The sequence below is a fragment of the Trachurus trachurus genome (assembly GCF_905171665.1).
Source record: "Trachurus trachurus genome assembly, chromosome: 8".
Lineage (NCBI taxonomy): Eukaryota > Metazoa > Chordata > Actinopteri > Carangiformes > Carangidae > Trachurus > Trachurus trachurus.
Genome location: NC_139905.1, coordinates 23,848,331 through 23,874,380, shown reverse-complemented (window position 1 = coordinate 23,874,380; position 26,050 = coordinate 23,848,331). Strand labels below are relative to the sequence as shown.

Sequence of the window (26,050 nt, the reverse complement as noted above, 5' to 3'; positions counted from 1 at the left end):
TGCCTTTATTCTCCTGCGCGCAGAGGAGAAAGGCGAGAGGACACCAGTGGGCTTGTAATGATACCGGTCATGAGTTTCATTAGCTGCCTTTATGACTTCCTTTAATGAGTTTGTACACGTGGGTGGCTGGAGCAAGTTCTGGGGACTCGAAGCCGCTGTCCTCAATCTCATCGATCATTTCCATCCGTTTGTTTTATTACAGCCGCGTTAGAGCAACATAATACCAATGTAACCTGCGAGGTGCTGGATATTAGACAATGGATGCGCTAGGACTGGCACACGCTGCACATAAAACATTCACTAAGTAAATCCCTTCCCTTGGCAGGGCTCAATCTAAATACAGAATATACAGTAAACCGAACCGCCGCACAGGCAGACACAGTCGCTCACACACACACACACACACTGATATCTGAGCCTGCCACTCGCCACCGGTGCTGAAAAGGAATATTGAGCTGGACAGAAGAAGAGGAGGAGGTGAGAAATCCAAGTCTAGACAAGACTCTGCAGTTCTGCCACACTAGTTTGTTATTGTCCATGTTTATGTGTGTGTGTGTGTGTGTGTGAGTCAGTCTATGAGACACAATGTGTACACAATGTACAGTAGTATATTTATGTTCTTGGATATTCTTCTTTCTAATTATATGAATGAGGACTTTTTGGGGGAGTTGAATTGTGAAGTGCATGTGTGTAAAACCAGTTGTAGCCGAGAGCCGGGCCTGGCAGGCAGGCAGGCAGGCAGGCAGGGTGTGGAAATCTCTCTGGCTTCTTCGGGTTCTCTCTGTGCTTCACTCAACATCAAAGGCTAACCTGCCCCTCCCAGGGGACGCACACGGGTTGATCCGTTACCTTGTTTCTGCATTAATGAGATCAGGGCTATACCGTGGAGGTGGCACGCCGAGAGGCACAATGCGCATGTGAAACACTTGCCGAACGCTGTCGCGAATAATGAGCGTAATGCGCTGCATCCTTGAGGTTGGAAACATGTCATTATCCCCATGTTGCGCTGAAATCTACAGTATAACGCGTGCATCTGATGCGGAATTCAATGCGGAGGCTGCGTTTGGAAAAATCATGAAATAATGATGCACTGTACTGATGTTGTAGTCATGTTTCTCAGCTAAAACTTGAATCCATTTGTTCCTCAGCTTTCCCATCTCTTCTCTGCCTCTTCCTCTCTCATCCTTCATCCATCTCTATCCATCTCTCCTCTCGCACTGTCGTCCCATTTATACCAGTGGAATTACTGCCAGGGCACAGTTATAATTGAATTTCCAGACTCGCACACTCCCACTCCCCCCTTTATCCTCTATACAGCACCCCACTCCCCTGCCCCCACCCTCCACTCCCCCAATTTCCTCTGGCTTTCTCCCTCTATCTCTCTCTTCTTCTTAAGAGCAGTATTAATGTACTGTCCAATGCACTCGTTCGGAGTGCCAGAGGTCTGCAGAATTTTCATTAGCCTTTGAGAAAAATACATGCTAAAAGAAGTTCAAGACAGACACAGAAGCGCGGCAAGACGGAGGGTGAGAGATAGGGGAGTGAAAAGGAAAATAGCTGGTGGGAGCGGGTTGAATGATAAGAAAGCACGAGTAAAATGAAGTGATGCAAAACACCTCTCTTCATTTACAGCAACAATAATTAGGGTCTGGCCACATTACCACCTCGGTTGGCACAAGGTGATCGATTAGTGAGCATTAAAATTCCCAGAGGGGGCGGCGAGGCCAGCGAGTCAGTCAGCCAGATGCAGGAAGCTGGCCAGCAAGGCTCTGAATGTGCTTCGGAGCCGCTCGCCGTCTTCTCTGTGGATCCACGGCTGACGTCAAGGCTGGCTACTGTACAAAGACAACAAAACACTATACACCGCACAATACAGCAGGATGAGTGGCCAGCGGGGACCGGTGGGGAGAAAAAGAGAGAGAGAGAGAGAGAGATGGAGCGATACGGCAAGATGCAGAAAAAGAGCAGATAAAAGCGTAGAAGAGAAAGCAGATAAGAGAAAAGAGAGAAACAGAGGGAAAGTAAAGGGAGAGAAAGGAATTAAGCGAGTGAGAATAAAGGATAGAGATGTACAAAAAGCAGCGAGGACGTAGCCGAGATTTGAAGCCTCCAGAGGGACAGAGGCAGAGGACAATGTGGTGACAATGGGATGAATGGAGAGAGAAGAGGGCAGGCTGGCAGACGGCTGTGATCCTGTATGGAGCGAGTGAGCAGTGAAGGGGCAGGAAGCCAGGAGTCAGTGAAGGAGCAGGCAAACGGAGGTGTGTGTGTGTGTGTGTGTGCGCGCATGTGTGTGTGCGCGTCTCAGGCAGTCAGCCAGCCATTTAGGCAGGAGGAGGCTAAGCCTGAGCTGTTCAACCACAGAGGACTGCTGCTGTCAGAGAAGGAGAGAGACACGGGGACATGTGTGTCCTCCTCTACATGAAGCATGATGTGTGTGTGTGTGTGTCGGTGCCTGATAGAGACATATCAAGCATGTATGTGCCAGTTTGTGTGTGTATCAATGAATCCAATGTGCCTGTGTGCCTGTGTGTGTGTATTTGTATAGGGTGCTGTGTTACATAAAGTATGTGTGCATTTCTGTGAAGTTTCTGCGTGTGTGTGCGTTTTTGTGAGTTTTCTGTGGATGTGGATGTGTCTGTGTGCGTTTTTGTGAGTTGTGTGTGTGTGTGTGTGTGTGTGTGTGTGTGTGTGTGTGTGTGTGTGTGTAGTCCATGGTTGGCAGGCTTTGGTCTGCCAGAGTTGCCTGTTCTGCCCCAGAGCCTGCAAATGAGTGCACTCACACACTCCTGGAGCAGTTATTTGACTTGGAGGAGAGAGAGAGTCAATAACTCAGGTATTTCAATTACACAGACAGGGGCACATCAGTGACTGCAAAAGAAATAGACCCACTTCCAATCTTGTTTCGTGAATATGCACACACAGACACACAGACACACACAAATTTGAATGACTTCGGGGCACAAACGCTGACATCCTTGCACACATACAGTATACGCCATTGAATACCCGCCCTCGACGAGAACGCACACAATACAAAGCACAAAATGATACATCAACACCGCAATCACAGACTAATGCTGGGTTGTTGCTTTAGCCACACACACACACACACACACACACACACACACACACACACACACACACACACACACACACAACGACACAATAAAACAAGACGAGGCACACTGCTGAATGGAGTGTATTGTGCGCCGATCACATCAAGCGCAGGCAGTAAACCACAACATTGAAATGCAAGTACACAAACACATTTTGCACTTTCATTCACTGCATTCTCTACATACCAAGTTAAAATATAACCAGAGGAAACACATCACTACGGCACTACACATACTCTGACAACAACATATTAATCTAACACACTGTGGAATGGCTGTAGCAGCAGATGCTCTGTTTCCTCTGTGTATACAACATGACTGGCACACGAGTCGTTTATATCAGATCATACAGTGGTGCTAGAGAATACACGCCTCTGATTGGCTAGCACAGGTGTTACCTTCAGGTAACACACTGTACATACTGTTTATGTTGGCTGCTTTATAGGCTTACAGCTCACTTGTAAGTAAAGCAACACATTTTCCAACCTGGATAAAAACAAAGTGAGTGTGAGTGTGTGTGTCATCAGTTAGGTGTTGTGAGTTTCCTGATATGAATATTAATTGTGAGGATAGTTTATAGTGATTTGTACTTTTCACCTCATCTTGGTTTTTGAAATCTTGAGATGAATCTCTCTGTTTGAGTATGTTAACGTTTGGATTCAGTGGTTTAATGATTCTCACAGGTTCACTTGGTTCTGTGGAACCAACACCTGAGTCCTGAGTGGGGTCCATATTCAGGTTAATTGGACAGATCTCCTTTTACTGCCACCATCAGACATGTCAACATGTTTAATGATGGAACAGGGAGAAATATCTAAAATATACTGTTTACATTAACATCAGATCCCGTAGTTGGTTACAGATTGTTTTATCTACTGCAGAAGGTGAAAATAGGGAATTTCTAATGGGGTGGGAATAAAAAAGAAAACCTCAGTTTCTGTGTCATGTGTTATTTTACAGTACATGCACAGTTTACCTATCCTATCCTATCATATTAATATTAAATATATTAAATCTGTCTAAAGAGGTAGCACGCACAATGTGTGAGAATGTGGAAAACATCCCAATTAGTGGATGTAAAAGCACCAGGTTGCCATTCCCTTAGCAATCATAACGATTTCAAGGCATTTACCAAGCATTAAGTGCACTATATGTATATGTAGTATTTTTTTTCTTCGTCAGGAAGCGTCGATGAGTAAAAGACAGAGAAGGAATGTGAGTAGAAAAAAAAGACAAAGACGAAGATAGAAAGGTAAAGCAAGCCAGAGAGAGATGACGGTGTCTGTTGCTGGGAGGTTTTTGGCAATGCATATTTCTATCCTGCCTATAAAGGCTCCTTTGAACTTGAGCAGTGGGGTGGGGGGTGGGGGGGCTGCTATTGACTGCTGCTGCACTGGCTGATGGAAAGAGGAGTCAGCCAGCAAGAGAGAGAGAGAGAGAGAGAGAGAGAGTGGGAGAGTGAGACAGAGGGAGAGAGGATGGATGGAGGGATGAAAAAGAGAGAGCAGGAGTGGGAGGTGAGGCGGGAGGAAGGGGGAACAGCTGGCCTTCGCTTGAATATAGTGAATTTAAAAGACTGTGGGCAGGAGATAGAAACTCACCATAGCCACAGGCGTTTTCACACGCACACACTGGGATGGATGCAGCGATACACACACACACACACACACACAGGCGCTGAAGTGTGTTCATTTCTGATAAAGCCTGTGAGTGTGAGCACAAGCCACCATCACCACGTGCGCCGAAATTACGTATTGATGACGAGCCGTCCTCTCTGCTCCCCCCTCATCCCTCTCTCTCTGTCCCTCCTTCACACACACACTCTCTCACATCTCTACATCATCTCTACCTCAATTAAACCTCCCCTCACTCCCCATCTCTCTTTTTTCCCTCTACGTCGCCTTTCTCGTGCCTCATCATCACATTTCTTATCATGGAAGCCTACTTATCTTTAATCAAACACATACAAGCTTAATTAGCTGGCACATTTGTCAGACCATCATCTAATTAACAGTGACCTTATTCTAAGTACTTTTTGAACCCTAATTTAAAAAAAAAAACACAGGTCTTCATTAAAATATTTGACTAATTTTGACTCGACGTGATTTTGGATTCTGCAGAATGACGACACCGTCAGAGCCGCCGTGCCCTTCCAGGAGTTTAAAGGATGAAAAGGCAGAAACAAAAACTACAGAAAAGGAACCGGAGGGAACAAATTAAAATGGGCAAGAAGACATGATGCAGGAGAGGGTGTTTTGTTTCACATCTTGACACAATCAGACAGTGTCTGAGTGGAAGTTAATACCACTTAACACTCAGACACACACACACAGAGACCTACGAATGCACAGATCGTTTCTCTCTGGCCCATTTCTGCTCTAAGTTTAGCAGACGACCCACCGAGGGGCCGCCGCAGTCTGATGCCTTCCCTGCTGCTGCTCTTGTTTGTCCGCTGGTCCTTGTAGAGTGGTTATAGTTCTGTCTCTGTGTGTGTCTCATAGAGTTGGGCTAAGGAGACTAAATAGGGTGGCTTGAGGGAAGGGTGAGTCTACTAAATATATGAACATAGTCAAACTTTTATACCTGTGAGTTGGTCTCTGTAGATGTATAGCTGGGAGAGATACAGAATGTGATCAATTATTGATTTATTTAGTTAGTTAGATTGAATCCCCATTAGCCACTGTGTTATAACAACGCCGACTTTTCCTTGGCTCCCCTCAAGTTCATAAACAATACTTCAAAGACAACAGATGCGTCAATATACCATCCATCATTCATACTCACAATACACAACACAGCCGCTGTGACGCACAACAATGCTGAATTGATACAGACAATAATAATAACTCTATTGAATAATCTGAATTCTTCTCTATAATCTTTGTTTTCACAATTCAATCTAATAAGTCAGAGAGAAAAAAGAGAAACAAAAAGTGGAATGAAATGGTTCCTGTGTTCATTTAAACTTGAGAAACAAAAGATAATCATAAAGTTATACAACTCCTTGTGTAAACAAATACAATCTTAACTTAAAACCCATTTCTCTGATGTGGTACTGAATTCCATGTCACCATCGCTTTATATGTAATGAGGAACAAAGTGAGTGTTTAACTATATGTGCAGCAGAGGTTTGTAGCACATTGTTATTAAAATTACAACATTACGACATGGAAACTCATGCTCTGCAAGTTTTCATTTTGAAATGCCATTTAAAGGTGAAAACAGTTTGTGTCCACATTTAGCCCCATATCAGAGCTTATCTGTGTCCATGCTAACACACATATCACCTGACCATTCACCTTCACTGGACATGTGCAGGATGGTGTAAACAGGAGGCAGATTGTCTGTTCTGCAGTTACGTAGCTGCAGACAATACTCCAAATGAGGAAAACAGGGACAGTCTTCACAAAATAGCCAACATCACACAGGAAGTAGACAGACTCATACAGGTTACAGCTCACATACTCAGTTTCAGCCATAGGGATGAAAATGTACAGATAATTCAGCTGGATCAAGCTGTTAGCCGACTACCACGTGCTTTACATAATGTCTCAGTGAAGACGACATCCAGCTTGAACTGAGCCAATTTTATAATACTACAATATTATAATGTTTGATTTAGGGTCTTTAAGGGCTTATTAGCTGGACTCATCTTGGCTCAACATATCTGACAAAGACAGTTTTAAATGTAAAAAGAGAGAGTGGATCCCAGGAGTGAAAGAGGAAGTGGGGACAGTGAGGAGGCTGAGGTGCAGGAGGAGCACAGAGTTTCCCAAGGCGGCTGTGAAGTGGTTTGGGGAGTCAGGGAGGTGGGCACTGGCTCTGCAGTCAGACATCTTTCTCACTGTCCGTTGCTATAAACAGAGAAGAGGAGGGAAAAGGTGACGGCGGTGCGGGAGGGGAGGGAGACAGAAGAGGGAGGGCAGGAGAGACGGAGACAGTAAGGTCCAGATGAAGGATGTTATTTATCCATTTATTCCCCCTCCACTCTCTCCGTCTGTCCTCTGCTATCTCTGCCGCTCCTGTCATATCTGCTGATTTCAATCTCCTGCTCTGGCTTGCCCTCAACTCTCCACTCTTCATCTCTCCCCCTATTATCTCCCGCTCTCCCTCCCTCGCTCACTTTCTTCCCTCCTTCCCGCCATCTTTCCTCCTTCCTCCTCTTCACTCTTTGACAGCCTCGATAACTTTTCCTCTCCTTCTCGCCTTCGCTTCCACTGCTTCGTTCCCCTCTGCTGTCTTCTTCTTCTTCTGTTGCTCTCTTCCTCCTTCCCTCTACTCCTTCCTTCCTCTCTCAATCTATCATGCATCCCAGGGTGCACCTGGGCTGCGCTGTCAGCTGTAGGCCCAGAGCCATCATCATGCTGGGGCTGTTTCTCGCCACTTCACACTATGAAAAGTAAATTTTCTCTCTATGTATGTATCTATCTCTCTCCATCCATCCATCCATCTATCCATCTATCCATCTATCCATCTATCTAAGAGGGTGTCTTAACCTCCCCTCACCCCCAGTTTAACCCTTTCAGTAAGTGCTACAGCTATGAAACAAGGGCAAAGGTCAGCATTCATCCTTATGACTGTATTCAGCCTATAGAAACATGCAACCACCTGATCTTCAGAGGGGGGAGGGAGGGAAAAGAGCGAGGGATGAGGAGGAGGAGGAGGAGAGCGAGAACAGAGAGCAAGAGAAATAGAGTGAGAGTACAGTTGATATGTGCTTCTGTTCTGTGTTTCTTTTCCTGGCAACAGGATAAAGGCTCGCGCTCAGTCACTGTCAGTACCAAGACCACCTTCTATCTCCGTTCTCCCTCCTCCTCCTCCTCCTCCTCCTCCTCCACTTCCTCTTCCTCCAATCCCGTCCCTCCCAAAGCAAAAACTACTCGCTCTATCTCCCCCCTTCTTTTATCTCTGCTGCTCTCTTCCCATCCCCTACATTTTACATTAACATTTCAGGCATTTAGCTTGCGCTCTCATCCACAATGACTTAATGAGTACAACTGCAGAGTAAGCCTCAGGTCCTCCGTCTCCGGCACCTCAAGAAGCAGGGGGTGCAGAGGTCGAGGCGGCGGCAGAGGCGGCGGCGGCTCGATGACAGATGTAACAAATGTTCTGTATCAATGGAATGATGAGGGGAGGAAATTACTCTAGGAGGCATGAGATAAAGTGAAAACCGAGAGAGGTTTATGCGCGCTCTTCCTGCCTCTGCTTCCCCATCCCTCACCAGCCAGGCTCCCCCACCGAGGGCTCCTTCCATTAACTGCGATGAAAATTAAAATTCAAATCTGCTTTATTGGCGTGACAGTGGCGGGTGGTTGCCTCCACAACAGAACATGTTAAAAGACGGGCTAAGACAATAAGCCAATCTTTATGCTCCTCTTCTCCTTCCTCACTCTCGCTTGTTCCAGTCTTCCCTCCCTGACTGACTAACCCTGTTTTAAAAAACCCTCCTCTTCTTGGTGTGCACTTGTGACTACCTATGCATGTATGTGTGTGTCTGTCCTCATTTAAAAAAAGTAGAGCTGCTGAAGCTTTCAAAAATAGAGGAGGAAGAGGCCAGAGAGCCAGAGTTGCATGTGAGAGAGATGTGTTGAGGTGGAGGACGGAGGGATTTCTGAATACTCCAGACTGCATCATTCCTAATCCCAGGGTTCACACACTTTCTTGTTTCCTAATTCAAATTTCCTTTATTGGCCTCACTGTGTTTCAGAAGTTACAATCCATCACACCCTCCTTTTAAAGCTATTTATGGCTGGGATTTTACTTCTATCTCTATTCAAGCAATAGCCATGTAAGAGCTGATTCAAGTTTCATGCTAGTGTAAAACAAGAGAGGCTTTTATTGTGAAAGAGTCACGTGAAATGCTGTTTGTGTGTAAGCAACTGCCATTTCTGTCTTATCTGTCAGCAGATAATTTTTGACTTTTGCCAGGGAGTAGTGGAAGAAACATGACCAGCCACAGCAACTGGTTCAAAAAACAAAGGAGAAAAAAATAATCAATGCAAAAAAAAAAAAAAAACACAGAGGAAAATAAATCAATAAAGAATCAAAGTAGCGTTCAGATTTTGAAGGAGCTTGTGTGTTTCCCTGAGGCTGTGACATGCTCTGACATACAGTATATTGCTGCTTTTACAACAACGCCAGTTTTTTTTTAATGCCGTGGAAACTGCTTGAGTGACCATGGTTACAGTGATCACACAGTCCTGTACAGATGCTGCTTATATGACTCATTTTGGGTCTTTTCATAAGACAACATACAGTATGAACCAAAAGCATTTGTAGCCTCTTAATGCGAGCTATGACATACTGAGGCTCTTTTTACTTGTTTGACTGAGCTTTTTGGAGCCACAGTGTGTAGTGACTCTGCCTGCTCCCCAAACGTGACTTCACTGTGTGTGTGTGTGTGTGTGTGTGTGTGTGTGTGTGTGTGTGTGTGTGTGTGTGTGTGTGCGCGTGTGTGTGTGTGTGTGTGTGTGTGTGTGTGTGTGTGTGTGTGTGTGTGTTTGTGTGTCACCAGCGCCATGTGATATCTTCACCGCCACGGCTCAGTGACTTATTTTGCCCTCCCCTTCCTGTTTTGGGACTTAAACAGTGCGTAATTATCGTCCACTCCGTCTCACAGCAGCAGGTGTGTTACGTGAGCAGGAGAGGGCCGCTGCGCTCTTTGTTTTGGTTTGGGTTTTTTTTTTTGTGTGTGTTTTTTTTTTAGCACAATACATGACGAAGCTGTCCCTTAATTTATTTCATATTCATGTCATAAATACAGAAATATCAATTAGATGCTGATCTGCATGAGGCATAAAGGACAAAAAGTATAATAATATATATACAATAATACAATAATCATAAACCTGTTTGCAGTGTAGCAGGAAACACTGCTCTGTCTTCACACCAGCCAGTTTTCCTGTAAAACTCACCTATACTGTATAGTTTGTTTGTTTTTTGCACTTGCCACATGGTAGGCTATTGCTTTTCAATATTGTAGTTAACTTCGAGTTTTCCTAATTAACGTCCGATTTCTGTACTTTTCTTTTTTCTTTGGGTTCATTTTAGTTGATGTGTGCACTGTACCAGGAGCAGGAAACTGCTCTCCACTGTTTATATTCATGCTACATTTGGACCATTTTTAGTTCATTATAAGAAAAGCTTGTGATGTCAAGCAAATTCAAACATTTTATTCTATTTGAGGTTATTGTTTGACAGATGATGATATGACGAAACCGATCTCAGCCCCAACAGCTGTTTGGGTAAAAATGATTTCTTTTTGGAGTGATGATATGTTTCATTTGTTCCAGATATCAGGAATGTTTCTTTCTTTTCTTTTCTTTTCTTTTCTAAAACACTGTGTTACTCTCTCAGTCTGCTCTGTTCCTCTCACACTCCCCTTCTTAAAAAAAAGATGAATAACACTTTCCTTGTCTCCGTCTCTCTCCTCCACACACATTAACCAAACACTGAGACACGTGTGGCCCGTCTTCCTTCTCCCTCTGCGTGTTGCCGTGACAGTTGTCCTCTGTGGCTGCCAAAGCGTTTTAACCACAACAATATCTAAATGGCACACAATGGCCCATTAGAGTCATCAAGCCGTTAAACCAGCAACCAGCAATCTCCAGCCTGGCAATTAGGAATATTTCTTCCACCCTCCCACTCCAGTACACACACACACACACACACACACACACACACACACACACACACACACACACTTCACCCATCCATTATTCTCTTCCTGTCTCTCATGCATGTGCTCTCCCTCTTTCATCTCTTCCTCTCACCCTCTCTTTTGCACATGCACACGCTCACTCGCACTAAACCTGACACCAATCCACTCTCTCTCGCTCTCTATCCCCTTGGCTCCTCTGCCCACCCTCTCTCTCTCTCTCTCTCTCTCTCTCTCTCTCTCTCTTTCACCACCGTCGCCCTACAACAGCGGCTCACAATCAGTGTCACGATCGATTAACAGATTTCACACGGCTGGACATGGCACTTACAGAGAACCAGACGAAATGAAAAGAAAAGAAAGCGCGGGGCCCAGGAGGACGGAGCGAAAGGCTTCAGAGTGCTGCCGTCATGTGCTGTGTTAACAGTAAGTCACATCAGACCTGGAACGCTGCTCTACAACACCCATATGTGGAGACTAGACGAGAGCCTGCTCTGTGGTGATGTGCCACTGATCCAACAATGGAACAAGCACTCGTCAGTGAAGATCGCCTCTGAACCTTAGGACCTGAGGGTGAAAAGAGAAAATTCACACACAATTTTCCTTGTATAATAAAAGCTCAGACTGTGTACCTCGCTGGGTATTTTCCATTTTAGGCCTCTTTATATCTCCAATGTAAATTTTTCTCTGCTACATTCATTTTACTGGATAATATGTAACAGAAATTCCAAATACGCTCCACCTTTGACAACCTGCTGATACATCTTCACTTTAATTACATTTGATACTAATTTATTAGCCCAGGATTTCTCAGTGATTTCCTCAAAAGACTCGAGAGGGGGGACTAGGTGAAACGTGTGATTTGCTACAGACAATTTACTTGTGTTGATATAATAAGCTGTTAAAATAATCTAGATCTCTGTCAGCCTTAGAGCCTGAAGACTAAACCACGTAATGAAAATAGTGCATCAAATGAGTGGAAAAATATTCAGCCTAACCTGACTCGAGCCTTCCTGCTCCACTTTGGTGTAAATATCAAGCAACACGGAGCTCGCAGCCAAGAAATGTCTCGATGTTATTTCTTAAAAAACACTCAGGAAAGAATCTGCAAAGACGAAGCAGTGTGTACTAAAGACACAGTGAGAACACTGTTTGCCAGGCCTGCAGTGACACATAAAGCACCAGGGATGAGAATATTAACCAAAGGTTCTGGGCACAGCATCAAACATTTTTGATGAGCAGGGTTTGATCATCCTGAATGATGCTTGTTAAAAATAATCAATCCAAACACCTCTTTCCAGCCAGTGGTTCACAGCTGGGTTTGTAATGAAGGAAAGCCGCCTATAAACCCTTTACTGGCTGATTAACCCTTAAGATGTGATTTCATATGCACAAACACCCCCTGATGGATGGTTTTCTACATCCATAAGCACTGGTTATGATTTCACACCTAGTCAGCCTGCTCCCATCCCCCCCTCCTCATCTCCTCTCTCCTCTCCTCTCCTCTCCTCTCTCCGCCTGACAGTTGGTTGCAACAGCAGCCACAGAATACACACAGTGGAGGTGCGAGCTATTCTTCCTCTCCCTCGCTGTGCCTCTGTGCACATGCAAACATGACTGGATGCACATGCATAGCTTCTGTGCTGCTGCCACAAACATGCACATTTGTATTTCGTGACACACGATGTGCACCTGTGTACATTCACACACACACACACACATACACAAACACAGCAGCTGTGGCACTAAAGCCAGCTTTTGGCAGTCACATCCGCTCTCTCCTCGCCTCCCTGCATGCTGCTGTGTCACCGAACAGAAGTTGAATCCTGCATCTGGAGACTGGTGCCGGTGACTCACACATACACACACACACACACAAAACACACAGATCCTATTAATGTCAATGGCAAATGCTTTACTGCTGTGCATCTCTATAATGGCAGGTATTTAATTAACATACTGCTACTGCAGCAGCATCCAGGCATCGTGTCAGAGAAAGAACAGAGAAGAAGAAAGGCACAAAAAAATAGAATTTCGAGTGTTTGTTTTTCCACCCAGATCTGTGTGTATGTGTGTATTGTTATCTCTCTCACACCTTGTTAATACAGCTTCTCCTGCCGCTGTTTGCTCCATCACATCACATCACATCACATCTCTCTTCTGTCTCTGTCTCCATCCAAAGAATCTGAATTCTTAATTAAAATGTATTAATTTTGAAAAGATGCTAAAAATATCTGCCAGAACATGGTATCACTGTGGTGCATGGGCACGCACACACTCACAAACACACACACACTAGCAATTTTTCCATTGCTTTGTTTTATAATCTTACAATACAAAGAGAAAATCTATCACGTAGAGGCACACAGCTCAGCACATATAGTAAAACAAACACTGTACACCGAGATTAAAGCTGTGGAGACACATTGCACTGTGTTTCTCACCTACAGCACGAAACTAACCAGATGACACACGATATGCAACCTAATGCAGGTACAGTAAGACACATGTGAGCTGTTAAAGGCGAGCGGCGGCTACATGCCAGGTGAATTAGACGGAGTCAGACAGGCAGGGCTGCATTCACCAGACAAATCCCACAGCAGGTAATGGAGGTAGAGCGCTGCACTGCCAGGCGCTGTGCTTTGCATTATAGTGAGTTTGCGTGATGAGTTGCCTCGCCCCAGTGAGAGCGCTCTCAGGATATGAACTCTGAAAAGCAGCCATAATGTATTGCACAATCACCGGCTGCGGGGTGAGCCGAGTAACTGTGTTTACTGTGCAGGTGAGTCGGGCTCCAGTCCACTAAATGAGGTGACATAACATCAATAATGGACTCATATAGATGCACATATACACTGACTACACTCTGTTAAGGACGTAATTAGAGCCAACGTGTAGAAACACTTGAGCTGCCTACAGTCCCAGCATATGCATGTTTTATTAAACACAACCAGTTGGAGTATGCTAATAGGGTCATTAAGTGAGTTAATTAATGCATTAATTGGCAAATTATTCTGTCACAAACACTTGTCCTCACATAATAAATGTATGCTATTAATACAAAATTAAATAGTAAAGTACTAGGAGGTTCTGGACAAAAATGTTTTGTCCACATTAAAATTCACAGTAAATCCAGAATCTCTTTTTTTTCCCATACTGTGTATTGACAAGAACCAAAAACCAAACGCTCTCCATTTTTGAACTATATAAAGAACACACAGTCATGAAGCAGGGGAGAGGAGGAATATGAAAACACAAGACAACAATGATGCCAGGTAAGAGCTCCGCTGCAAGGTTAGATCCAATCCCATCCAATCCAGTCTGATGCCAATTAAGCAGCAGTTGTCAGCTGTAACAGAGGTCTGGCAATGTGCACTTTGATATATGAGCTTTCAAAGCAGAATGAGACGACTCGCAGTTTCAAAGAGGCCAAAACATCTGTGTCTAAACTGCAGGTGCACTCCACAAAACAACACAAATCTATTTTCAGCTTTTACAAAGCGGAAACCAGCCAGCTGGGACGACATGGACACACAGCACAGGACACACACACTGTGGTATCATATTGGGCTTTTTGTTTTGGGTTATTTTTTTCTTGTTGGTATTTATGTTGTTTTCATCTTCAAACATGGTTGAAACTCACTTAGTACAACTTAACTACACTTATTCAACTACTTTTCTTAGGTATTTATAGCTTGATTATTATTTTAAAGCTTCTACTTCAAAATACAGTGAGAGGGAAATGTTTGTTTCCACTCCACTACAGTGAACTTACATCTACATTCACTTTTCAGATAAAGATTTTGCATATGACACTACTGAATGATTAAACCTCACATTTAGCCTGTAAGACTTTCCAAAAAAAGAAAATAACATGTTATGTGGCCCTTTGTTACATCTCATGCAGTATATGTGTGTTGTTAGCATGTTCACATTTCCCCTCCACACTTCTCAAGTGGTTTCATTCAAAGAACTTTTACTACACAAGTGTAGTGTAGTGTTACGTTAAGTGTATATAAAAAGTGTGACAGAACTTGGCTTTTTTCTTCATTCCTCTCACTAAAATAATCTGATGACATCCCCCTATGGAGGGGCCTGACCCCATATTGTACTCAGTTGCTGTCACAGTAAGGTGCTGCTTACACATGGTCTGTATCAACAATCTAATGTAATAATATACATCAGTCAGGGGCTATTTCACTGATATGGAAATGTAGCTGATAATATTTTTGTGCCTCTATTTGCTGCCTCTCTGTGAAGATACCTGTCATGTGTGTCCAGGGTCACAATAAAGGTGGAATAAGGAAAATTAAGGATTATTTAATCAATGGAATTCTCATACCTGCCAGAAAAACTATATAATCCCAAAGAGCCTGGAAAATCCCTGGCCTGATGCAAAGCATCCAAGCTGCACCTCTGCCTCCTTCTTCTCTCTGATATTAAATTATCACCTGACCAGGATTCTCATTAGACTAAAGAGGCAGGTGCTCCATCACTGGAATTTCATTTCCATCAGACCGCCGCCATGTCGCCCTCGGAGTAATGCACTCGGCATGCAGCGTAAAGCGTGACTTAATGTTTGCTTTATTTGTCTGGCCTGTGCAGTCGACAGGGCAGGGGTCACTCCCCTTCAATCAGGAAGCAGGTTTAAGAGAGGAGAGTGGGGAGGGGGGAGCAGGAATGGGTGAGGAAAGAGAGAAATGCATGGAGGAAGGGAGTAACTGAGGTGGAGGGGAAGAGAGTGAGACGCCACAGGGAGCAGGGAGCGAAAACGCAAGAGAGACAAGAGACAAATGCTTCAAACCTTGTTTAAGTTTGCATGACTTTTTTTCCTCTCGTCACACGTTTTGTTCCTCCAGCTTTGTCGCTTCACATCCATCTCCCTTCCTCCCATCTGCACTTGTCCTGCACATCCCATCCCTCCGTTTCTATCTGCCTCTGTCTCCTTTGGATGTTGTTATCCCCCAGCACACACAGCGCACACACACACACACACACACACTCGTTTCCCACGCTCAACCTTTTTACTTGCATGTCCTTAACTGTCCTTTCCCGGCTTGGCTGGTGATACCCCCGACACCCTTTCCCCTTATCATCTGAACTTTATCCAAGCCCATCTGTCCATTCTCTTTCAAGTAACGCCTGTGTCTCTCACTCTCCTGTTTTATCTTTTCCTCCTGTTCCTGATTGGATTATTATTATTCCCCAAATGGATTTTCGTTCTGACGATTCAGCATTTAGAATGAATATTTAAAGTCGAATTTCTAAAGTTATTATCCTCCAAATGGATTATTATGCACAGCACTCAGCTGGAATTTATAAAGTAGAGTTTAGTGTGTTGATTTTTTCAATTTGGCTCGTCTTGCGAGTCTTCTCAACCCTGAATGCTCTTTCTCTCTTCCTCTTTCTCTCTCACGCTTTTTCCCTTTGTCTCTTGCCATCTCTCACTCTGTCCTACTTTTGAACCCAGTTATTCTATCTATCTCTCTATCCTCCCTCCAGACCCTCCCTCCCTCTCCACTGCCAACCCGCCCCCTTCGTCCCCTCGCCCTCCCGCCCTCGTTCCTTTTCTTTCTCGCACTCTTTCCCTGCTATCTCTCCTTTGCCCCGCTTCTCCATTTTTTCCCTTCTCAATCACTCTCCCTGCACCGTTAATTCAAATTGCCTGGTTTGGGAGGACAGTACAGTTCCAATAATGCAGAAAGCACTTAGGAGGACATAATCAATCTCTCTGCGCTCCGTATCTCCCCTTCTTCTCTTTCTCTCTGTTTTCTCACCCTATTTTACATCCCCTCCATATGTGGAACGAGACTCAAACTCTCCTTCCTTTAGCTTCCTCCGTCTCAACACTCTCCTCTAATCAAGCCTTTTTTGTTTGAATTTTATTCCTGCTCTTTAAATGTGTCTCTTCTCTGTTAATATGAGCATGACATTACATACTAATACTACTATGTGTCCTGTTTTTTTTTCTTTCTTTTTTTTCTTCACAGTTTGAGCTCAGTTGTGGATTTTTCATACAGGTACAAAAGGTAGCTACACATCTGTTCTACAAGGTAAACAATGCAGGATTCAAAATACTTCAATAATCATGTTTGCAAGTGTTTTCTGATGAAGAAAAATGTGCTCCACGTACTCGTTAAGCCTGAAGGGCGCACACAGTGAGAGGTTGGTGGGAAACGGTGAATGTTTACAGGAAAACTCCACAGGGCGCCCTTAATGCCACGGTTATATTTCAGGCAGCACCGCTTCCTGTGTCATCAGGGCAATCAGTGCTCCGGTCCTCAAACCAGGCTCCTTCCAAGAAACACCTTCACCGTTTTTTGTGGAATATCTCGACGACTGTCCTTCACATCGCCTTTATTTCTGAACCCAACACCTTTGAGATGAACTAATGCGTCAGATGCAGCACACATCATCAGTGACTGACCTCGCTAATGTCCTTGTGCCTCAGTTGGAGCAAACTGCTCCCGGTTCCAGCTCCTGACTGGCCGGAAGTCAAGGAAAAACCTTTAGTAACAACAACGACCACCTATATCACAGGAACTAAATGAATCGTCCAATGATAAAAATAAAAATCTAATAGGCTAATCCATGTAACCAGAAAAAACAACAGAGAGAAAAGATGAATAACTTGATAACGCAATCTGATTTCACATAAAGACAGCGTTGATGGAGCAGGACTGCATCCTTACAGGTTGGGTAGGATCAAGACTTGAAAGCAGTTGGTACAATTTTATCTTTCTCGCCCGATTTTCAAAAAACGATTGTTTGAAAACTGCTTCCTGTTTACCGTGCTGTTGCCTAGCAACACAAAGAGCAGAAATCCTGAAGCCTAGGCGACTGTATCTTATGATATAAAAAAAGATGTTACATAAATACATGGACAACAGATTTTGATTGGATTATTTTAATGGATGGAAAGAAGCATTATACTGTGTGGTGTCAGCCCTCAGATATTAAAGTCCACGTCCACATAGTTTTGTCCATGTGGTGTATTTCTCTGCCTCACTGCTGCACACTCTTTTACATGAGCATTTGCCCCACTTAAATCCTCCTCTTTCCCTCTATCTGTCCCTCCACCCACCTCTTCGTCACGCTCAGTTTTTTTTTTTTTACCTCACAAACAAATTCCACTCCCACTCCTCTTTTCACTCTCTTTCTCCCTCTCTTCCTCTTTCCTCTTCCTCCCTTGTCAATCGGTCCCTTGCTCTTTCATGTACATGCACACCTTTTTTTCCAGGTGTCAGCTGCTGCCCTGCTGGCTTTAAGGGGAGAGAGGTGGAGAAGAGGAACGTGGATGAATTGACAGAAAGAGAAGAAGAGAGGAGTGGAGGCAGAGAGAGAGAGAGAGGGTGACAAAGTGAGAGAGAGGTTGAGAGAGGCTAAGAGAGGGAGTGAAATACTTCTAATTCACAGAGACAGGCTGCGTTTCCGTGGCAACGTAGTTTCCATCGTAACAGCCCTGCTAAGGATGCCATTAGTGGGGAACAAAAAGAGAATGCCACTCTGCTCGCACACACACACACACACACACACACACACAAGGTGATGTACACACACACAAAAACAACTGTCACCTACATGCATTTATACGTTCTACTACACTAACAAACACACACAAGCACTTAGACGACACACACACACACACATGCACCCACCCACACGGTGCTCTTTTCTGCACCTTTCAACTCACAACTCAACACGCATCCTGCTGCCACTTCCCCACTGCCCACACACAGACTCAAACTAGTGCAGACACACACTAATCTGTCTCACACCTGCCACCGGTCCTGCCGTGGCTCCAGTGCAGCGGCGGCGAGTCTTAGTTTCCACGCTCTGAGTTGAGCAGCGAGGACCCATCAGGCCGCCAGAGACACACACGGGCATCTGATCTGACGTCCTTGTGCAGCGCCGACTTGTTGGAAACAACACGCCGATGGGGATGTTAATACTTTGATACATGTTTTGCATTGCTGACCCGATGCCCACATTTGCATTTGTGCATTCAGCAGTTCTCTTATCAAAAGGGACAAAAAAAAAATAAAAAAAAAAAAATCAGCCACAAGAGGAGGAGATTAAATTTGTAAATCGCCAACGTACCAGGCAGACAACAGGAAGGACTGTGAAGGTCAAAGCACAGCAGCACCAAGACTGCAGACTTAACCTCCACCTCCCTACAATATTCAAGCTTAATGGAGACAGGATGGGGGCGAATGAGTGAGAGTCCGACAGGAAATGCTTTCCTTTAGTATTCAGAAGACACATTGATAGTTTGTTATACAGAAGGCATGCTGCTGACCCTTCGCTTCACCACTCAGTGATGCTCAACTGCATCTTGATAGGTCTGACAGGATGAAGGGACAGAGCGGAGGATCCAGTGGAAACCTGTTGTCCGTGTGCAAAACGGGAGCTCCTATTATTAACTGTTCAGTTATAGTGTCATGCAAGTGAGAAATCATGTTGTTCAGTTTCTACTTGGACAAACTGATGTGCTCCAGTGCCTCGTATAAAACAGGGCAGCATCTTTCCAGAAAAGTCAAGCATGAAGAGGTTAAAGTACCTAATGTTTTAAAATGAGCTGCTAAAATGTGCACAGTTACACTCTCTCAGCCCTGATACTAGACAGCATGTTGATATTACTGTAGGCAGCAGGCATGTTGCTCGCTATCTGCTTTGCTCCGGGGCATCAGAGACAATAACCTACTTTCCACTGCAGGGCCGAACGGGCAAACAGAGCTCGTTACCAACCTCCTGCATGTCACTGAAATTTCATCTCAGAATAAAAGGTGATTTGTTTTTTTTTCTTCCTTATTGCCAGAGGAGATCAAACAAACAAATGTTTAAAATGCTTTCATTCCAAAATGAGACTTCAAAAAAAAAAAAAAAAAATTGGAAAGCACTTTTAAAGTAATGGTATGAAAATAATAAAAAAAAATACCAGGGGTTACTATGGGTTACTAGAGCACTTTCAAATGAAATCCTTGCACTATAAATCTTGCTGTGTTATTACATTTACATTTAATCATGCGCCCTGCGAGGGAAGGTGGTTGAAGTTACACTAGCCCGGCTACAGCCTGAATTACTTATGAGAATGTGCTTGAACTCTATGGCCAGAACACACAGTGACTCACTTGCAGGGGGTTTAATATTTTTCAGTCGTCTGATACTGAGAATCATGATGTTAATACCAGTATAGGAAGCAGCACACTCCCAACTCCTGGCATCGCCTGGGGGCACTGGAGATGCCGGCCCCTCTCCATACAGGAACAGACTGTCAGTCTCGTATAGCAGAGCTGCAAAGCTGTTCACAGCCATATGGGTCAGGTGCAACCCTATGTACAAACTGTACCATGTATGCAAAGGTAGGATTTCTCCATGGAGGGATGTGTGTAGCAGCGTGTGTGTGTCGGGGGAGGGGGGTGACACGGTGTGTGTTTTTGTTGGGCACCGCATGTTTCATGACGCCAATCCATCATCAGCGCAAACCGCTCTGTTGACACCGTTCATACAGTCATGTGCGTCAGCAAGAAAGAAGTGAGGGGGGGGGCGATTATTTTCAAACTAGTGTTGCGCTAAAACGGATACGGGTGAATGGCTTCCATGATAACAGAAACTCCTGCAGGGTGTAACGCAGAGAAAAGTGATGCTTGTGCCCAGAGATACCCGAGTGGTGAAGTCGGCGACCCCCGAAGCCGCGTGTGTCTCCCTGCTGACCTTGGATCAAACACCGTCACAACAACTTTCTCTCCCCTGTTAAACTCACTGCTTTTTAGAGCCTAAATAATCAAAACCACTGACTAGATGTCCATGTAATGATTGTGGCTTTCAAAATGCTACTGAGCCATGTTGATTAGCATTTAAAGTGAAACACAGTATGTGGGTACGGGGTGGGGGTGGGGGGTGTTGGCAGGATTACACCACATCACAGAAACACCATATTACCTTCTTTTTTTTTTAAAGAGCTTTGAAATGACAAACTCACAAACAGTGAGGCGCCTCCACAGAAGGATCGCAGATTGAAGGGCAATTCTAAATAGCTGTGCAATCTTAAAAGGACACCTGACAGACGAGATTTTAATGTGCGAGTTTCAAAGCGAGAGTCGAACGATACTCCAGAATTACAGCCCTAAAATGGTCTCAGAGCTTTTGATGCAAAGTTCGACAAAGCTCGGCTGACCGCTAACAGTTGGCAGGAATCCTGTATTTTCCAAATCTCTGCTTTCAAGTCCCTCTACTGACACATCTTAAGCTACATGCAAACAAACTACGTGCTAAAATGTCTAACTGGAGTCCTCATTGAGAAATTCTGAATTAGGACTTGTGCCTGTTCAGCAGAGGAAACAGATACAGAACACAGTTATGGTGTTGACTGATTATTTCACTCATGATAATGTATGTCTTGTATGACATAATAACACCATATGGACTGTAAACAAGGTTAAAAACTTGATTTTCATCAGAGGGGGTACTTTTTTACTATTTCCTATTATTTGAACGTAGAGCTTCTTTGAATTTCAAAGTTACTAAAATGTGCTGATGAGACTGGTTAATTAGATTTATACATTAAAGAATACATAAGTTAATTCATTCACTAAGATTCACTTACATCCAATGCAAGCATTTGTAAAGTCCTGGCTTTCTACGATAACTGTTAATGGCAACTAAAGTAAGGCTAAGACTGTTGTTATGGAAACCAAATATGGTTCGGGATGGGTAAACAGAGCACTCGTCTCAGGTTAAAAAACAACAGTAGTTCCAGTTAATAAAAGGCGACTGTTAATTGCAGGTTTGTGATGAGATGAGGATGCAGATCATATCCTCCGGCTCAGCCTCCACTCTCTTACAGTCTGCCTTGCTTGATGAAGGGTGCACTACTTTCTTCATTAGCACAAAGCATTTTGTACTGGACGTAAATCACGAGGTGCCCAATTGTCCAATATACTGTGGGTGTTGTAAACTAGAATACAGGGCTCTGCAGTGGAACTTGATACCTGAAAACAAGACTCAGGGTTTATTGCCAGCTGCTTAACTTCATGGTGGCTTTATAATATATAGGCAATGTGTAGTCCTCTAGTGGGAGCTATTTGGCCCAGTGATTGCTTTGCATGGTCACACAACAGCCAAGGTACTGCATATGGTTATATTGCCGTCGTGCAGTACCCCAAGGTGAAAACACAGTTCTGTCAGGTTGTTGCTATATTTCAAAAAGATAATAGCTGCTACACAGGGTTGGTTTCATGAACATCAGCAGCTTTCCATGGTCTCTCCTATCACCATATGAAAACAGCCCTGAACTTTGGAGTGCAGAGAGCAAATATACTTCTACCTGCATCCCTCAGAGAACCAGAGTATTCTCTTCATATAGAAAACTTCCCTGCACACACATCAGGAGCCGGATTGCAACAATCGAAGGACAATAAACTAATCGGAGGTCAAAATGTGACCCTTCTCCTCTCTTACTGTCTGTTTATCTTGCTGGAATTGTACTATCTGGTGCAGACTCTGTATTTCTGTTTTGTGTGGCAACATAAATCATGCACTACACCACCTGAGATCTAAATCATGCAGATACAAATTTGCTTTTGTCTTTTTAAGTCACTTATCTTTATGACTTCACTGATAGGAGAGATAAAAGTTCAGCTATATGCTGCAGAATCTACTTGATCGAACATGATGCACTGCACGCTGTACAGTAGGTAGGTGTTACTATCACCTGGCCCTTCTCCAGAACAGGGAGAATGGTCTATTACTTCCATGCTTTTATCTAATATCAATAACCTTGGTATAAGTTGTGGGAACTATGCAAAGACACTATCGGCTGTGTCCCTGTGCCAAAGTTGACAATAAGTAAGCAGCACACCGCAAATATAAAAATATCATAAACTTTAGATGGGGTTAATGGCCTGAGATGCATGCCACATTTATATTTTTTCCCATCTTTCCCGTTACTCTTTGCCATTAGAACATCATTAGAATTATACTTAATATGTAGAAAAAGATTACTTTGAATAAAAGCAAATGGATTTATTGATGCAGGCTTATGGGCTGGATGTTCGCATGTGTACTGGGCTGTTTTTTGTTGTTGTTGGGCTTGTTTTAGTCCTAGTACACAGCGTTCTGTTTATTAGCATATTGCATTGTTTAAAAGCCCCCCTCAGCGTCAGACCGCCTCATGCCAATAAAAGTCTATTAAGCCTGTTTGACTTTGCTAATGCAAATCAGTCTTTGACGGGGAACAGAGTAGCCAGAGCTCTAGTCTACCCAACCAAGTGCTTGACGCAGGACTGATGTGACAGAGAACAAATACATAAGCTAATGCAAATAAGAAAATGCCCAGAGGGATTTGTTTTATTGATAATAATGATGATGATGATGATGATGATGATGATAATGACTGAACGAAGTAATGTGATAAAGATAATGGGATGACAAACAATAAAATGTCCAGTTGCATAACGATGATGATGATGCTTTTTAATGAGAATATAACACTATTTTGATCTTTTGACAACTAATATTGTCTTGAATCGAAATAGTCTGAACTTTTCTTTCGTAAGGAATGATCCAGACTTTCATTTGGAGTGTCTGGCTTGAACCTTAATTTTATCCTGTTGCCACAAAAGACTTTAAAACAAGGTTACATCCATTACAAAAAAGAAAGTTTGACATCTTGGCAAATAATGTCTGTTCTCTTCAGTTCCAACAGCTAGATGAAAAGATTAATACCAATCACATGTTTGTAATATGTTGCAAAAGCTGCAGCCTGCAGCAAGCTGGCTCAGCAGTAAGACTGAAAACATAAGGCTTTGCTCAGTCCAAAGGTACAGAGCTACCCTGACTGACTGCTAGCTCCAGTTTTGTACAGTGTTTACAGACATTGGGGTGTTGCCAAACATTTTAACAGTTTATTAATGTTCTCCACGTTTTTCCGGTAAATTCAACATTACGCTGCGAGACAAAATGGAAGAAAACTGAAAGGCAAAAGAAAAAATGAAATATGGGGAAACCAGAAACAAGATGCATCCTGACCTCTCCAACCCCCCCTCCCAAACCTGCTCCAAGCCCCAATCTAATTTTCCTCCAGAATGTGAGGATAAGCCTTTTTGCTGTTAATAATCCATATAAAAGAAACTGCCGTTGGTTCCTTGACAGTGTGAGTGATTGATTTGATGCCCCAAATAGTAGTGGAAGGGCATCTGGATCAATACACTGTTGGATGACCTCTGTGATGACTTCACGCCAATAACCCAGGAAGTTCGGACAGAATACATTTTTTTCAAAGGTCATAAATGTCCCATCTAAGTACAGGTCCCCTGTGGAATATATATATATACCCATTTTCTTCCAGCGTTTAAAGCCACTGTCCAGCAGTAAAGGTGGAAATGAGTGTTACTTGCTATGGGGAGTAAAGACATAATGTCTCCACACAACAGTATAGTCTCACCTGTTTCCAAACACAAAACATACTGTACATAATCAACTTACCCTGTAAATTGAATTTTTCAAGGTTTGTTGGGGGGAGTATTACAGCTGCTGTATGATGAGTGAACCACTCTTTCCATTATTTCCATCTATACCCAGTAATCATTCACAAGCAATGAGGCAATTCTGGGATTAGCAGCCCACTCACACTTTTTTGAGCCTATGACTTTTGTAATTCCGCATGAAAGGTAAAATAATTCAGTTGAACATTTTTCGAAAGAAAATAAGGTTCTGAAAGACATTTACCCGGTACAATTACAGAAATGGATAGAGATGTTCAAGAACTGAATATTTGCTTGTAGTTTATCCAACACAATGTGGAAATGTTGGGCTGAATGAGCAGTTTGGTAATTTTTCACATTAAGTATGTACATTAGTACATCAGCATATTATCAAGAGATTCTAAAGAAGAAAATGTGAGAGTTCAGAGCAGCTAAATCCTGCTGGAATAACTCAGTTTATTTTAAAGCCTTAAAAAGAGCTTAAAAGTTCTATTGTGCCAGTGATCATTGAGTCCCTAAACAGTGGTATTGTTGCATAAATCATGATATCATCTGCATATAAAATGTTTTACATGACATGGATTTAAACTTAAACCCATGAATAGATTAATGTGATGAAACTGTTACCGTTTCAACAGACACAGTAAAGAGTTACAGGGACAAGGGACATCACAGTGGACTTTTTCATGACTTAATAAAGACCAGTTTCCTGTGCTTCCTGTACAAAGATATAATTCAGGACATAAATGTATGTTCTATGTAAAATGTATGAAGAACTACAACTGCAACCATTCTACCTGGTTAAATGTCTCTTTCGCTTCCAGGGAGATGATAACCAAGTCCGTGCTGCTGGCATGAGTAAAGAGTATAGAATATTAGAGACTCCGTCCTGGAATAAATCCTGTCTGGGCCGATTTTATTAATTTTCCCAGAAGTGTATTGAGCCTGTTGGCAAGAGACTTGGCTAAAATCTTCTGAACATTGCTTTATTTATTTATCATGTGACTATTAAATGAGAAACACGATGCTGGAGCGAGTACATTCAGTGTATGGGACTTAAGGTTCCTACTGTCAAATCCCTGCTGAGAACATCATGTGCCTCACTTTTCTGAGTTGGCTTTACAGCACTGAAGAAACTGGTGGAAGTCATCAACTCATACATGTACAGTATATGTCAGTGTGTGTCATAAGCTCCACTCTCTGTGCTGGTTGAAATTGTTTAGGTTGACAAATGGTGCAGCAATATGGAGTTCTGGCAAAAGATGATAAAAAATTAAAGCAGAAGTAAGTGGTCCGGTCGTTTTCGCTAATGCTGCGTTCCAGGCAGGCTTTTGAAATCGTAAATTACAGCTTCAAGTCACAACTTACGACTTTGTAGCGTTTCAGGCAACCCACTCGTGTTTTTCCGACCTGTTTTACCTGTGAAAGTCACTATAACGGCCACTCGTAACTTCCGACCGGTGAACTCGTACCAGATCGAACTGGTACGACTTCACGGTCGGAAAAATACGAGTTTCCTTGAACGCACCATAACAGTCCTCGTCCCTACGTCGCCACATTCACGGCGTCCCTTGGCTGCACACACAGCCCTGCATGCCGTTCTCTCTCCTCATTGGATAAAAACTGTAGGATACGATAAATGTTTTCTCCTCGGCTCAGAGCAGAGCAGAGGGACTGACAGACCCATGTTTCAGTCCAAACACTCTATGTAAGTGATTGCTGTCGGAAGATATAACTATTTAAGACTTATATTAACACAAATATATCACTTACTTCTGCTTTAACTAATC

General features: G+C 43.4%; 1 protein-coding gene across 1 annotated transcript in view; it reads right to left on the bottom strand.

The window, feature by feature from the left end:
- grin2ba (glutamate receptor, ionotropic, N-methyl D-aspartate 2B-a) overlaps window positions 1–26,050 on the bottom strand; it is a gene marked incomplete at both ends in the record, with an annotated part of 107,061 nt that overhangs the window by 45,821 nt on the left and 35,190 nt on the right. The window lies entirely within an intron of this gene.